Source organism: Lycorma delicatula, chromosome 7 (genome assembly GCF_047948215.1).
Source record: "Lycorma delicatula isolate Av1 chromosome 7, ASM4794821v1, whole genome shotgun sequence".
In the NCBI taxonomy this organism is placed as follows: domain Eukaryota; kingdom Metazoa; phylum Arthropoda; class Insecta; order Hemiptera; family Fulgoridae; genus Lycorma; species Lycorma delicatula.
Window position 1 is genome coordinate 43,870,723 of NC_134461.1, and position 18,173 is coordinate 43,888,895.

Genomic DNA, 18,173 nt, shown 5'->3' on the forward strand with positions numbered 1-18,173 from the left:
GGTGAGTTTTACTTGACGATATTACAGGATGCGAGTCTTATGCCAAAAATTTTTCACCAAGGGCATATAAAGCAACTGATGATGCGAGGGACTCGCGTAAGTTCTCTTGCTTGAATTATGAAATAAAGTAGGTGTCATCTTATATTATTATTATTATGTACTTAGGTTGATTGAATATAATTTGTATCGTGCAGAGGAAAATGATTTTCGAAAGGATCAATTTTAGAAAAATAATAATAATAATAAATATATATATATATATATATATATATATATATAATTTTTTTTTCAATAATTTTTTAATTCATATTGTATTATATGTATAATTTATTAAAACGTTTTTTCATAATAACCCCTAGTATTTTCTGAACCCTGATAGCTTGCGCCTGATGCAATCTGATGGAATATACACAAAAAAATGGAGGTTTCAATTTTTCTTGATCAAAAAGGAGTAAAACATATGACTGACAAAACATAATTTACATTTTATAAAACCAATGTAAGTTGGCTAGCTGTTGGAGAAGAATAAAAATGATGGATTCATTTTACATGATGAGAGGTATTAAATACTTGTGAAACATGTCAATCAATGAATATCAGTGAAAATAGCTTTTATATAAAGAAAAATGCATAACAAAGCAGTATTATCAGTTATGATGTTAGTCTTTAGTGAATGAAAAGTCACGCTCTTTCATAAGAAACTACATCGTTACTGCGGATAAATTCATTTGTAGTTTTCTTTTAATTTTTTTTTCACTCTTGCTTTTTTGGCTAATTCACTAGACTTCCAAATGGGAGTCTTGATATAACAATTATGTATTAACCAGAAGAAAATATTTATTACTTTAAAAAAAATAATTTATGCAGTATCGTACAAAAAACCCAATGAAGATCTGCAGAAAAGAAAAAAAAATTGAACAAGTAAAACTACAGTTTCTTACATACTCGTGTTAATAAAAGATTGCAAAATAAAAAAAGGAAATGAAAACAAGAATAGTTGTGGCAAAGGAAGCATTTAACTGAAAAATATATTTATCAAGTACTAAGATGGTGTTAGAATTGAAGAAATTTTATGTTTGGAGTGTACTTCTGTACAGCTGTGAAATACAGATACTAAGAAAAAGAAAGGCTGAGGCATATGAGATGCAGTCATGGAAGTAAGTAGAGAAGATTTAATGAACAAAGTAAAAAATGAATAAGTAATGATTAGAATTAATGACAATATAAGTTTAATAAGAACATCTCAGAATAGTAAAGTTTACTGGAATAGGTACATCATAGGAGGAAATAAAGTAATATAAAAATCAGGAGAAGTGGTATGAAGAAAGAAAGCCTAGAAAAGAGTTGTAGCGTTCTTTTAGATGATCTAAAAGAAAGTAGAAGCCAACAGGATTTTAAAATTCAGTTACGGAACAAAGAAAAATGAGATGGACTTGGTGCAAGGGACCTGCCACAGGGCAGATTAGGTTAGATAGATTACATCATAATTAAAAACGATAATTGTGTACATGTTCAATATTGTACATGTATTCAATTATATGAAGAACTAATGGAAGGAAGGTGTTGGAGATAATGAAGGATAGGGAATTATAGGATAGTAACTATACTGTTCAGTAGGCTTGTAGAATGAAAAATAAATAAACACTGCATTTGTGCTAGTGATTTCATCGTGTTTCTGCAGTCACATCCCTGCAGTGCCGATTCACAACAGTCTTATCTATATACAACACAAAAATCATAAACTCATTTTAGTTACCATATAATTGATTATTCATATAGTACTCATGTAATTAAAAATTTATAATATTCTGTCTTTCAATTCTATTAAAATCCTTGATCTTTTCAATCATTCTTTTGTTCTCGTGTTCAATTTTGAGATGCTTGTGAATCGGCAGCCTGAATAATCATATACAAAGTTTGTTTACTTCAATTCTATAAGCTAACTGAATTTGGTATAGAAGTATAGGAAGGTATTCAAAGAAGGAATCTGTAGGAATGCTGCTGGAGAAGTAAAAGTAAATATTTTATTGCAGTTAGAGTGTGTCTGAAATTATAATATTTTCTTATATTATTATTAAGAAAAGGACATCCTTTTTTCTATAAATTAATGCGATTTACTTGTGTTTAATTTTAGTAGTACTACAAAACTGCATTCGAATTGCCAATGAAAATGGACCAGTGGTGGCTTTTTGGATGGGTGGAAAATTGTTCATTTTATTATCTGGTGCAGATGAAATACAAGTAAGACTAATTTGTTACAATCATACCTGTTCATTTCATTATCTGGTGGAGATGAAATACAATTAAGACTTGTATTGTATAAAACAAAGCATTGTTTCTGAAAAAGGAGTTATATTTATTTGTTGCTTTACACTTTATGTTCCCTTATAGTTGGAACAAGTGTAAAATGTCTGCAGTGCAAGCAATATTCCGTTGCCAGCTTGGATTATTTTCTCTGAAAGTAATGATGTTGTTTATACAATAATTTTTATTATGAGCAGAATAAAGATCTCACTTATGACGCACAAAATATGTGAATGTCACATTTTAGCAGGCTTATTGTATTGATAAGCAAACAGTATTTTTGATTCAATAAAAGTTAAATAATTAGTTTACTCCTCACTTTTCCTTTTAACCCTCCCATGAAGTTCTTAAATGCTAATTCCACTAATTTCTAAGTAATTATTGACAAACATCTCTTCTCAAACTGCCTACAACCATTTGGCTATGGAATCTAAAATACACTATGGATGTAAGGCGATGGAATACTAATACATAACACTATTATGGGTAACTGAAATAGTTTCAGACTGAACGCCATGTAAGAATGCCATGAAGAAGAAATTTAATTATTAAATGCAATAAATTTAATTATTTTTTTAAATATCCTCTTGTTTACATACATGCTTTCATAGGCCTTCATGCCTTGTGACTACTTTCCAGAAGCTTTCTGCGTACAGTAGAATCGTGAATCTTCACACCAGCAGTTTCTTTTTGTAATTCAAAACTATTTTTCTGAGGATTAATTTTACTTATTCTATATAAAATAACATCATCTTTCTGGGTGATTTTATATTTTATTCCACAGTGACCTTTTTGTTGGAGTGAAATTGTACCCGTTTCAAGATTTTGTCTCATTATCTTATTAACTATACCTAGACTAACCTCACACTGTGCTATCTGTCTTTGAGTCATACAAGTTTGTTCATTGAATGTTATTGCCTTACTTCTTTTCTTAGGAGTTAAATCCATACTGCTACTTTTCTAAACTTATTAAAAAAAATCACAAGATCACTTACACTATAAGAAACCAAAATAAAATAGATAAGCAATACACATAGCTCAAAACAAACAAGAAAATTTCAAGCAATACTTGATATGGAGGGAAACAGCTGTACTATGTCTGAAATCAGTGACACAACATAAAAAGACATAACATATTTAGAAATGATATATTTATTGTAATAAAAAAAGATATATCACATTATATATCTAAATTAAAATAATAAAATTACCATCAGCTTTATAACAAATGGCATGAATAGCTGAAACACACTACAGTAATTTAAATACTTGAATATAAACGGACAGGCTTAAGAAATCATAAAACATAAGATAGCAAAATTTCATTATCTCCTAAAATAGTTTGCATGATAGCCCCTTTTCATGGGACAGAATTCTTCAGAATCTTCAGGAAACTAGATTTCTTGAAATCTGCCATGCATTATATTATATCCAAAATAATAAATAAAATTCTTAGGAACAAAATTAATTTACCAAATACATTTAATACAAAAAAATTATAAATTAAACAGCTTAAGTATAAATAAAGACACTAGAATGGTTATTTATGACATAACTAAACCATAAAAATAATGAGAATAAATTAAAAAGTAACCAAAAGATCCAAAATTTTATATTAAGAGTATCAACACTATTGTAAGAAATATAAGTTAACAAAACTATGTTGAATTTAATAACAATATCATACACAAAAAACCTTACCTATGAAATTTCCACTATCAGCTATTATTTCAGAAATATATTTACAGAATTTTGAGAGAAAAATAGTACAAGGCATCACTCCAGTTTTAATATCTATATGGTATGTTGATGTTATTCTCATTGTATATAACTCTGTAATAAACAAAGAACAACTAATAATTTTAAACAAATTAAATACTTATAATGAAAACTGAAAGTTCACATTTGAAATAGAATGTTAAATTATTGAGATGTCAACATTAAAATAAACAGGAACAATAAAATTGAAACACTGGTACATAGAAAACTTAATTTTAATAATATAACAATTCATAAAAAAATCAAATCACCCTTGGTCTCAAAAATCATCCTTTTCTTTGTCTATAACAAAGAAAAGTTAAATAATGAAATGAACATCAGCGGTTGAAAATGGATAAGATACTACTTTAATTAGTAATTGATATAAAAAAACAAATATCAAAATAACATAATGTAATACATTAACACAATAACATAACATAATACAATAACAACGAATACACACTAAGACAAAAGAGTGAAAAAATATTTGTATACTAATAATATCATTGTAAAACATCACTAAAATTTACAATAAAGAAATATTTAAACCAACAGAGAAACCTAATAATCATATAATAATATTCTTAAAAGACAAAAATTATAATAATAAAATAAACAATCTGTGTAGAATTTATAAAATTGAATGTAATGATTGTGATGTTATTTATAGTGGTGACTCATAGTTAAAATTAGTGGGGGGGTGCTGCTCAAGAAATTTTTTTCTGGGCCTCTTCAAGGCCATGGTTAAAGTTTTCTGTAAAATAAAAGAACTGAAAAAAATGATGCTTACAGCTTACAGCAGAATAGCTGTAAGCAGGATAATAATCTAATTCAACACTTTATCACAATCAAGAATATTGTAAACGGTTTTTAAGCATAATTTGCTTAAAAACTAAATTCGATTTAACTGAATAAATAATAAAATGTCAATGCAGATATTTTTTAATATTAGATTTTATAAATAATAACTTAATAAAATGTTCACTTAAAAACATATTCCATATTGGAAAAAGTTCAATGATGCTTAATTTAAATTTCTATGTACACAGATATAAATACATAATTAGTTTTTACTAGTTACCTTCTCTTTCGCTTCCAGTGTGTTTTTGGATAGATTTAGCAATCAAAGAGCCCTTGCTTTCCACAATCTTCTAATCACTACTTAAAAAACAAATAAAATGCCTTCATATTCCTTCCACTGACTAAACAAGAAAAGGGAATAAACAAAGAACATTTCATACCCACGTGGTGTAGAAAACTACCATCCACCAGCACACCAGGATTGGCACTGCAGTTATGACAGTGCCTCCCAGCCTCGTGTGCAGCTTCCTATGTGCACATGCGCACAGCAGCCAAAAACCACACCGCTGGAACTGTTAAGCGCACAGTTCCAAACAAAAAATTTTGTATTCTTTTTCATAAAATGTGGGATGGCTACTTACATTAAGCTTAAAGATTATATATTGTAGAAGTATAATGAAACAATTAAAGGAAAAAGAGCTTATTATATTAAATGCTATCAATATCAAGTGGAAATAGGGGTTGCTGCAGTTCCACAGTGCCTATACTGGCTATATAAGAAAAACATGTAGATACTTTAAAACTAGATTTCTTGAACATTATAGAAATTCCAAAAATAATAAATTAGGTTTATCTAATAAGGCATACTATTTAATTTCTGATATTAACATAAATTTAGAAATATCAGAAATTAATAATGACACAAAACTAAATATATTTGAAAAATATTACATATAAAAGTAGAAACAAAATTTCAATTTGATAAACCATCAGACAGTGTTTGAGGGAGAATTCTAATAAAAACTGCAAATAGAAAGTGTTGATGAAAACTGCATTCCTTTTATTGTAACTAAATTATTTAAATCGTTACTGAGATGCGAAATCCTGAGGAAGTAGTTTAATTAAAAATTTATGTAAGATATGTCTTATCTCCATTATTCTGTACTAGGTGGTTATTTAAATATAATGTAGCAGTACAGAAAAATGTGATTTTAAAAAAAAATAATTTCAGTAAAGTAATATAAAAAATATACATATATAACTGTCTGAAAATTCATAAACATACTGACCACTGCGCCAATTCAACTGAAAAAACATTTAAATCACCAAACGGTAAGATTAAAACCTAAACAAATTAATACCAATAGTCGACTGGAATGTCGTATATTTATAATGTTACACAACGTTTGCAAATACAGTTGCCAACCACTACAATTCACTATGTCTTTAATTAAAACATCATCTTCAAAAACGATCTGCTCGTTAATCATTTCATACGTTTGGTTAAATTTATAAATATTATATTTTTCAAGTATACTAATTTTTTTAATGTTGTTACGAATTTCCAAAATTTCTATATTATTTTTATAATCAGTAATTCTATGCTTTCATTGCAACAAATAGTAGGATATATTAAATAATACTCTCTTTTTCTTTCTGTGAGCATTGTTATGTTGCATAAATCGTTTTTGAAGATGATGTTTTAATTAAAGATATAGTGGGTTGTAGCAGTTGGCAACAATGTTTACGAAAGTAGTTTGCCGTTTTAAATTTACATCGTTCTAGTGTGGCAATTAAATTGTCTCGTTATAAATTTTGTGGTTATTAGGGTTTCTGTTTTCTAAATTTTTTTCTCTTTTTTTGTTTTTGCTATTTTTTTTATGTAACTGTAGAATTATGTACCATCTGATGATGCGGGATCCTACGAAATTCAAGTATTGGTATTAGGTTTTAATCTAATACCAAATACTAATATTTATTGGTTAAATTGTTTTTTTTAAATATATATTTTATTTGTTTAGTTACCAGTTTAAGTAATTATTTTCTTAACATCTACTAAATATTACTTTTCATCCATCAAAATAAATTCTATTCTTAGATTATAAGTAAATTTATTATTTTTTTTGTTGTGAATGCTTTTTTGGAATTTTTTCAATTTAAACATAATTCTTTCTTGTATTTGTCGTTATCATTATTCTTGATTCTTTTTAGGCAGTGTTGAGTAACAATAGATTGATAAAGAAAGGAAAACTATATAATTTTTTTAAACCTTGGTTAGGACCTGGTCTTATTGTTTCACATGGTAAGTTACTTTAATAAAATGAAGTTTTCTTTTAAAAGAATCTAACCTTTTAACTTGTTTTTTATTTTTATTTGATCAGATTGATTCAAACTTTCATATCACTTGGACTAAGTTTCTAATCCCACCAGGTTGGGTTGGTGAACTCATCATCGCAAATCAGCTGATTTTGAAGTAGAGAGTTCTAAATCCTAGTAAAGGCAGTTAGTTACTTTTACAAGGATTTGAATACTAGACCGTGGATACTCACAATCCACGATCGTGGTTGGGTTTCAATTAACCACACATCTCAGGAATGGTCGATCTGAGACTGTACAAGACTACACTTCATTTACATTCATACATATCGTATCCTCATTCATCCTCTAAATACCTTACGATGGTTCCGGAGGCTAAACAAAAAAAGAGAAAAGAGAAGGTCTCAAATCCCAGCAAGAGTCTTCATTATACTTTCCTATAATTTTATTCATCCTACTCTTCTTGATGAAGTACTTATGTAACATGTCTGAGGTTTCAATATTCAAATAAATATTAAAAAAAGCAAGTTTTTTATTTTTCATGTAAATTATATTCTTAGTTAAAACTTAGTATACACTACTCATCTACTACAATGAGGAAAATAAGGACGATGAAGTGACAAGTGAAAAATGCCAAAATGACCACCAGTAAGCATATTTGTTGCTTGGGACATTTATAACCACCCGAGATTTTCTACATTCGTCTTGTATGCTTCTAATGAATTCTTCTGGAGTACCGTCCAGCTGTCTGCATTGTTTCACCTCCGCAAATCTTAGGCAACCGGCCTTTGATATTCTTGCATGCATTCCTTCCCAACGGTTCACACAGCAGGTAGAGTCAAAGAGCATAGTTCGATAGTCGGATGAGTTTGTACTATCCGCAGTAACACCAATGTGTTCCCCAGTGACAAAAGAAAGGTCCAAAACTGAACTCAAGGATCCGCATTTGAAGGTAGCTCCATCACCATTGATGCATACCATTCCCCAGGAGCTTATTCACTCAGCCAGGTGTATCCCGTGAACATTACAGTGTTACCCCCAAACTTGGGTGACTTCATGTTAAAATCTCCTGACAGCAGTATACTCTGACCCCAGAATCTACAAATTACATCTCTTAGTGCATTCAGGTATGGTAGGAAGTTCTCCACACTAAAATTGGGCGAGTGATAGCATGCAGTCACCACCAGATCTACTAGGTCTGCCCACACAAACCCCGCACCAGAATCGCTATCACCCAACCGGAATCCCTGTTACTGGGAAGTTTATTGCTGCCCCTACATCCATCCAATACAAGGCTGGTGGACCAGATGCCCATCAGCCATGTAGATCCAGCCACCACTGCTACATTTGGCTCAGCCAGTATGATAAAATACACTCTGCGATTCAGGGCCACCTCCCAACATAGATGAGCTGACTGCCGGCTTCTATTGGTGTTTAGTTGGAGTACCCTCATTTCTGCACCCCATAGTCAACAGTATGGTGGCCCTCCTTACTGCATATCACAAACTTTACAGGTTCCACACATTGGGCTTGCCTATCACCCAGTTTTCTGCAGTTTAAACACATGTGTGACCTGTCTGTACCCTTGCAGGCAAACAAAACATGCTCCATTCCCCAGCAGCAATAACACTGGCTTTCCGGCTCTATCTGGGCCCTACAATGAACCCAGCCTATTTGTATTCTCTCACTGATTAGTTTCTTTGTCGCTTGGTAAGTTGTTACCAGCCTTATCAATGTAATTTCAAACTCATCCATCTCGCTTATTTGTTGGGCTACCACATCATTTGTTTAATTTTTTGTCGTTTCTTGGTCTATATTTTTAATATGTATATGTATATATTTTTAATGTACCACAGTCCTGCGACTAAGTCTGGATTGGAGGTTCACCTGCAGTTCTGCTTTTCAGAACGTTGTGAAATTCTTCTGCTTTGTCTGCTCCCTTGATTCTTATTTGGAGTTCTAACTTCGCCCCTCTCCTGAGTGATAACACGTCACCCATTTCCTCCCTTGACACTGAATGCTTCACGGTCCTTAGTAAATCAGTGTAGCTTCTAGCTGCCGCCCTAACAACAATCGTGTGGCTGTTGGAGTTTGCCAGTGTGGACCTTACCACTAATGATGCCACTGCCTCTTGTTTGTTAGCTTCCATCTGTTGCACCATCACCTGGATAGGTTTCTATTGCCCCCTTAGGATACACACTAATATGTTCTTTATTGTATTCCCCAGTCTACCTCCTGGTACTACATTCACCAAAGACTATGATTGTTCTACTATCCTGCATACTGATGTTAGAACAGTATTCAACACTCCCTCATCCGCTCTGTAGTACACTGTATATTTACTATGTTTAAATGTTGTAGTGTTTCTGCCCATGATCATTGAATCTTCTCTACCGATATCACCAGGTTTTATTTCAGTACCCTGCATTACTGCCTATGTAGCATTTCTACTGTTCCTGTGTGTTATGTTCTGGAAATGACATGTGTCCACTACTAAATTGTATAAGTTGTCATTCTGTTTGATATTCTGAACTGCCTCAATAGGCCATCTCTTGGTCGCTAATCTTATCAGCTCCTCATCCGAAACCGTATTGTTCAAAATATTTTTTAAGTCGAATTCCCTAGGACCATCTGTTTGTATGGCCTGTGTAATTACTGTTATTGAAGGAGGTCCCTTGTTCATTGATAATCCTGTTCAGTTTTTTTTCATGCTGAAAGATATGTTTACTTAATCCTACACCAATATTCTGTTTAAGTGTAATTAGTATCATAACCAGCTGATTAGTCCAATCACTGAGACTGTCTGGAAGAAAATCTTTTTCCTTCAAGGACATCTGCCTTGCCCATTTTTTTACCTTTGTTATTAATATAGATTTTCCGGTTTTATCTACTCAGGTTCTTGGAACTGATATCTTCACATGAGGCAAGGAACTTCACCTCCGCATGTGTAAACTATAAGGTCAATCTGATTTTTACACCAATTCACTGGTTTCATTTTTTTTTTTTTTAACTTCTGGGACCACCGTTAGGTATTGCTTCAGAGGATGAGGTGAATGATTTGTAGCGTGTGTGAAAATGCCATGCCTTACCGGGATTCGAACCTGGGACCTGCGGATGAAAGGCCGAGACGCTACCACTTGTGCCTTGACCTAAAATTGTTAACCAACACAATATGGCGGCCGATTCCCGCCGAACCGGCTAAAGTACCGCCAACTACAATAACAGCTGGCCTAGACGTTGTATGTCAGTAATGACGTCACTTACTGGTCATTTCTTGTCACTAACCCTATTATATTACTATTTTAAATTTATATTATATTCACTATTTTATTTTCCTATAAAATTCTATTCTATTCTAACCTATAAAATAAACTTATATTCACTGTTTTAAACTTTTTTTAAACCTCTGGAACCTTTAGGTTTTACTTCAGGAGTGAATGACTTGTAGCGTGTGAAAATGCCATGCCTAACTGGTGATTAGTATGATTCATTTTTTTTTTTAATTTAGAAAATTTGTTCAATTACTTTATTTACACTACATAGTATAATTTGTTTTATTTAAATTTACTAATATAACTTGATAATTATAATTAGAATTATTTTTAACCTTATTGATTACTTTTATTATTTGATTTTTCATCAAGATGTAATAGAAGCATCTGTTTTTCATTTGAAGGACATTGTTTCAGTACATTAATTTTTACTGACTTCAAAAATGGAGGAAGTTATACATTTTTTTCATAAGCTTTTTTTTTATGAGTACAAATATATTGACATGTAGCTTATTACCAGAAAATGCAATTTCAATGATTTTTCTTTGTTTCAAAGAGGGTATTTTTTTGGTGTTTCTGTTGTTATCCAGATAAATAGAATTGAACATTTTTATTATCAAAAAATTATATTTTATTCATAAAAAATTATCATTATTACTAAATATTGGATATTTACTAATGATTTTTATACCCTAATCTCATTTTGATATTCAAAGCATTTTCATGAAAAAATTCAAGAAATATAATTGGCAAACTTACCATAAAAAAGACATTTATTTATTTTAACATCTCAAGGACTCTTCCCTCATGTTAACTACCTATAATATTATGAAGTTTGTCTGCAAAAATTTTCTTATTTTTATCAAAATGCAATCCTTGCCTTTATGTTTCTTAAAAAGAGCGTTTTTGAATATGGGTACTTAGTAAAAAAAAAAAAATTCCTTCTTTAAATAAAATCTGAAGCAAGTAGTATGATATAAATTATGATAAAAAAATAAGTGTCGTATTAAGTAAGAATTAATTAATAATTATTTTGTTTTTAAGTTTTAACATTTTGAAATCAGTGCAGAATGAAATGGTATTATTATTATTTTTTATATATATTTTTTTTGTATTTAAGTGAAAAATGTACAGAAATGAGATATTTACAAATATATCTTATTTAAATTTACATTATTTTAGGTGATGAGTGGCGAAAACAAAGGAAATTAATAACACCTGCTTTTCATTTTAAAATACTGGAGCAGTTTGTTGATGTATTTTCTTTAAATACAAATAAACTCATTGATAAATTAAAAAATGAGGTTGGTAAACCAGGATTTGAAATTGTAGAACATATTACACTTTGTGTATTAGATATCATATGTGGTAAGTATAATAAAATACTATATTCTAATATAAATTTTATCTATTAAGCTGCCATAGACAATAAATTTCCTTGATTATATAGATTGGATGTCTAGATAGTTTTAGAATATTTACCATCCTCTTATATGCCTTCTGTATTATTTACCAGAAAGAAACTGAAGAATTATTTAAATGCTGTGCAAAATTGTTACGTTGAAGAAACTTTTTATTGTCTTGGTATTGTGGCTTTTTGGTTTTAAGCATTTAAATCTATTTCTAAGAATGATGTAGCGAACAGTAAGTCTTAACTAATAAATTTCAATGTCCAAACCAGTCTAGCTTCACTTAATTAGTGGTGTGATGGTTAATGTGAACTTTTATCCCGATTAAAACAATCTCTAATCGACTGATCATGTTGCGCACTCTCAAAATTGCAGTACCATACAAATTTCAACATAACATAAAAAATAGTTTTTATGCAAAATAGTTTTATTAAAATAGTTTGTTTAAATAAAATAAAAAAATGTTACATAAACGTCTATATGTAGTCCTGTAAAAAATTTTATTCACCTGTAAGATCGGGCACACCGAGAATTTTTACAACCTATATCAAATCACAAGATGTTGAAATCGGCTCGTCCAACATTCTTGAATTTCTTCGTTAAAATTGTCGTTTGTATCCAAATATAAACTGCAATTTTTCCAACATTTCTGTATTGAAAATTTCGTTACAGAATTTTCAGCCAAACCGATATTATAGGCCTCCTCTTTCAAAGTAATTTTTAAAAAATTCTGTAATGTCATTATTGGAAGAAAGTAGACTTAAAATTAACTTACGCCTACAAAAAAACTATTCGAACAGTGAAAGTTCGAATTATCCCTTGATCGAGTGGCCGGGTCAATGCCGTAGTATTTTTAGGTAAATAAAGAACCATAATTTTTCTCTCTTTTGATGTTAGGCGTTCAGCAGGAGGGTAAGCAGAGCAGTTGTCTAATAATAACGATGCTTTACTGCCCCCCCATATTTCTTCCTTTTAAATGATCTCGTACGGCTGGAACAAAGGACTCATGGAACCATTTCGTAAACAAACTATCGGTCATCCACGCTTTACAGCTGGAGTTTGACCGTTTATTATTGGCAACTGTAGATAGCTGTGAAAATCGTAAAATTACCTCCTCCAAACGAGGAGTACGCATGCGTTTTCACCAAGGACAAAAACTCAGTCAGCTAGTGGTGAGATAAACGATTCTTTTTCAGGAATCGATTCTTTCGATTCAATTCTCAGAAAAGATTTGTAAAAAAGAATCGTTCGTCCGATTAAATGATTCTTTTCTTTCCTACCACTATCAGACCCGTTAACTGTAATGCGTATGCTCTCTTTCTCTTCTTCAGCCAAGTTTAGCGGTTCATCTCTTCATACTGCTGTTCGATGCAACTGTTACATACTGCATACATACTAAATGTCTTCGATTCTTCTCTTTTCAACTCTTATTCGACGACTCCTTCGATCCTTTACGAAAACAATCTTATATCAACAAACCTCATCGCTAAACAGAGAAGGGAAAATTTAAACTGTTACGCACACATTCTATATGATATCATTACTCTTTTTTCTTTTAATTTCATTCGGGCGGGAAGCTACATTGCACAATATTAATTACTGTCGTTCTTTTGCGCATACTGTCATGCTCAAGATATATTTTACAATTATTCTTAGTAGAATGATGAAAGACGACAGTCGATTCTGTTTTCATAGTGCGTAATCTTTGCCTGTTCTATTTAGAGTTGTGTTTTTAGTTTGTTTATATTTTTTTTTATTTGGGCCTATATAATTTCGTAAGACTTTTTTACTTTACATAATCAGAAGTCGATTTTTTTTCTAAATGTTTATCGGTATTATTTTTTAAATCATTAGTTTTTACGTAAGTAGATATTTTATAAGCACTTTAAAAAAATAATATTTTGTTTTTAAATTTCTAAACATGAGCTGCCGAAAAAGAAATCACATATGGACTTGCTTTTGCGAAGCAAGCCCTGGAAAAGCTTTGTGTAACCTTTGCCGTAGTTCAGTATCCTATGTCGGTGGGACGACTAGTAATCTGTCTCGTCATATTAAACACCCAGGAGTTGATATTTCAAGACAAAAAAATCCGTGTCCTTCCAGAAAATGCGTGTTTCAGAAATGCATTATAATTTAAATCCTACTACGTCTATTGCGTCTGAACCATATGAATCGCAGCAGTAGTAGAGCTGTTTCCTCAACTTTGTCTAGAAAGGAATAAAATTTAGTTTCCACCGTCGTTCACATTCGTATTGTGCCGTCTGAAATTCCGAGTTCTCTCTTTAATTGTGTTTTCGAAACCCCGCGTTTTTCTTTATCGATTATTTCTAATCTTTCCCTTACAGGGATATATGACTTATTACGTTTAGCGGTTGCCATTCTCACAAAAAAAAAGTTGTGCCCCCCCTTGTGCTAGATCTGCAGTGAAGTATTACTCAGCTCAGGGGATTGTCCTTTTACTCTAACGGGCTTTTCCGACTATCTTTTTATCCTCCGGCATGGCAGGTCAGCCCGCCGGTTGGATCTTTTATTTTTCCGTTTTGCCTGCCTCTAACCACTTAGAGTGGGTTCAGACCCGGCTTTACCGTTTCTGCTCCCTCTTCAGTGGCCTGGTCCCGGTCTTTATGACTTTGTCTCTAATGGATATCGTCCCGAGAGGCGATCTTACCGAGTCTAGATCTTTTCTTTAAGTTTTGGGAGTCTCAAACCATTGTACCCATTAAACAATCGAAATTAAAAAATAAAATGAAAATGGTTTTTAGGTATTTATCTAAAGAGTATGTGCAAGCCCGAGTCTAGTGAATATCTCGATATTATAGTCAGAAATGTGGAAAATTTGCAGTCTGTTTTCAAATCTTTTTTACGTTTCTTCACCACTTTCAACATCAAATTTTGAAAAATGTAGAAATTGGTGTTTAGATATTTACATGAGAATTACACACCAAAAATCAAGTTGGTATCTTCCATTTGATATCGAGAAATTAAAAAAAAAAAGTCTGGTTTCAAAAAAAAACTTCAAAATCCATTTTAACCTTTTAAACTCGGAATTTCAAAAATCTAGAAATTGGTTTTTAGATATTCACATGAAGATTAAACACACCAAAAATCAATGTGTTATCTTCATTCGTTACCGAGAAATTTAAAAAAATTGGTAAATTTCATTATTACTCCATATTAACCCTTCAAACTTGGAATTTAAAAAAAAAACGTGTGCACTTACATTGTAAGAACACATATACAAATTTTCATCAATTTATCTTAAGTAGTTTTTGCTGAGCGTTAATGAATCATTTAGTCAGGACAAGTTGCTTTATATGTTCAGATATATATATATATATTTGTGTGAGTGATATGACTATATAAACGTAAATATATAATACACGATAATATATGTTATATTTACGGGAACACTCTCTACAATAATTATTATCATAAAATACTTTACAATGAAACATAATTTTTAAAGAAAAATTTAAGTAATAGTTTAGCTAAATGCTTGTATACTAATCAAGAAAATTATGAGCAATGTTTATTAAAATTGTTGTTTTACTTTATTTCTCTTACATACTTTTACCATTATTTTAACTTAAGATAAACTTTATCAATCTTTTAAGCAAAAATAATCTTTTTATCTCGACATTAAATAAAACAAGTTGAAAACTTCAAACTAAGACCCAAATCCTCTTAAGATCAAAATTTCTCTCTCCCAAATCCTCTCTCTAATCTTTTTAGAATATACACTGATGTTCTGAAAAATACTAACACACTAGTTCATAAAAAAGAGAAATTGTTACATTATTATAAAGGGTGTCTGAAAAAGAACTCTACAGTTTTAAATTAAATTTAATTTATTAGATTTAGAATTACAGATCTATGTGTTTTTTTTACATAAAAGTAATAAACCTAAATAAAAGTAATACAAGGAAGTAAAAAATCTCAAGTTTTTTTACCTCTTAATATAAATCAATATGAACAATGTTTACAGACCTATGGATGTCAAATTGATAATTCACACTTCATTCCACTGTTTGGCAAGCATGTCTAAAGGAGTTGGTTCTATACCTGGTATTATTCTTTGTCACAGTTGGGTGAATTTTTTCTTGGTATACTTTTACATAGCCTAAAAAAAGAAATCCATCCTTCAAATTGGGACTTCACGGTGGCCAAGCGATGGGAGCTTCTTTTCCTTTCCAGCCCTCTAGGATTTTGTTATAGAGCACAGTCCATACACCTTCTTCATGATGTGGAAGGACTCCATCTTGTTGGAAAATTAGGCCTCAATATTTTCAATATGAGGAAACACAAAGTTCTTTAACATTTCGAAGTACACAATATTGTTAACAGTCAGCACATGAAAAAAAAATGGTCCAGAAATTTGATTATGCATGATACAAATCCAAACATTTATTTTTGGACAGTTGTGGACAATTCCATCACTGATTGTCTGAGGCCCATATTCAACAATTATGAAAATTCATGACTATGAACATTAAATATTGCTTTATCAGAAAATAATACATGCTGCAAGTAGTGTTCAATAGCAGTGTTAAGTCTAATATGGATGTTACAAATTTGGTTCTTTGGGGCTTATCTTTAGATTTAACTTTATGGAGTAGCTGCCATTTATAACCCTAAGTTTAACCACTTGAAAACAACATAATAAACAGTGCTTTTATAATATTTAGTTGATGACTTATATTATAAATGAATATTCTAGATTGTTGGTAGGCAGATAAAATAATCTTTCTGTGTTTTCAACTCTTGATTTAGGTCCACATGGTGAGTGTCCTTTCAAAATGTTAACAGTTTCCAGTAACTGCTCACTTATCTTACAAATCCTTTTGTCACTTGGAGAATTTTTGCAATAGATTCACATATAATTTGTTTGTACTACAGTCATTGATTTTGTTTCTGCGACCAGTACACGCACTGTGTTTTCACTTTTGGTGACACCATAAGTACTAAAGCCTGGGCCTGTGTAACAGTCTAATGCAACTGCTGCCTACAGAGAATGTCTAAACTAAAACTTAATTGTTCTCACTTCAAAATCACATATACAACAATACTATTGGGAGCTGTAAAGTAAAAACTATATTCATTCTTGAAACCCAAAGTTCTTTTTCAGACACTATATTAAGAGTTAAACATTGCATGGGACAACAATATGGATGATTGTTATTAGTTTATCTTCTGATGACTACTAATGTGTAATTTGTAAATGTATTGATTATTATTGGTTTATTTTCATTTTACAGAAACTTCAATGGGGGTGGAAATTAGTGCTCAACTACAGGAGAAGGGAAACAAATTTGTTCATGCAATTACTGAGTATGCAACTTTGTACTCAATTAAAATAGAAATGATTAGATGCTGTTAGATGTATTTTAATGTTTGATATGCTTATCTTTTGAACCTATTATATTATGTACTTCTAAAGGCACTTGTGGATGAAACTAATAAAAATAAAACATTTTGAATTTCTTAAAATCACCTAAAATGGAATGGATTAGGCTTGCTATTTTTCTGTATTCATAACTAATTTTTTTTGTTAACATTTATATACATAAAACACACTTGACTCTATGGAGATGGCAAGTTGACAAGTTTACGTTAAGGGGTTTACAAGGATGATGTCTACCCCACCAGTAATTTGAACAGCCTATATAACAGTACAATATTTTCTTTTTTTCAATATCTCACAAACGTGATTTGATCAGGAACAGAACTGCATTTCTTAGTTTTTCAAATCTCTAGCTTAGATTGGTAGTTGTTAGCAGCTGTGTCAAAAGAAAAAATTAAGTATAGGACTGCTTTTTGCCTTAAATAAGAAGATTACTAGAAATATAGAAAATTACATCACCTATATATGCATAATTACAACACCATAATATATATATATATATATACAACAAAAAAAAAAAATAGTCCAAAATTGTTTGCTTTACTCATTACCATTAATGTAGGTGGATTGTGTGAGCAGCTTATAGTCCCTGCCATAGGATCTCAGTTCATACACATATGTGCTCTCTCTTACACAGGCTGTTTAAAACAGTAAGCAATTTTTTTCTCATTGTGTAATTTCTGTACAGTTCATAATGTAACAATTAAACATTATATTATTTAGATTAGACTATTTTATTCTAAGATCATCTTTGCAATAATAATTTTTAATGTTTATTTAAAATAAAATAATAATTATTATTAATTTAATAATAAAATAATTAATCTAAAATAATTGTAGAATTAGAAACTTTTTTTGTATAGTTTTGGTTGTACTATAATATTATTTCATATAAGTTATCGATAAATA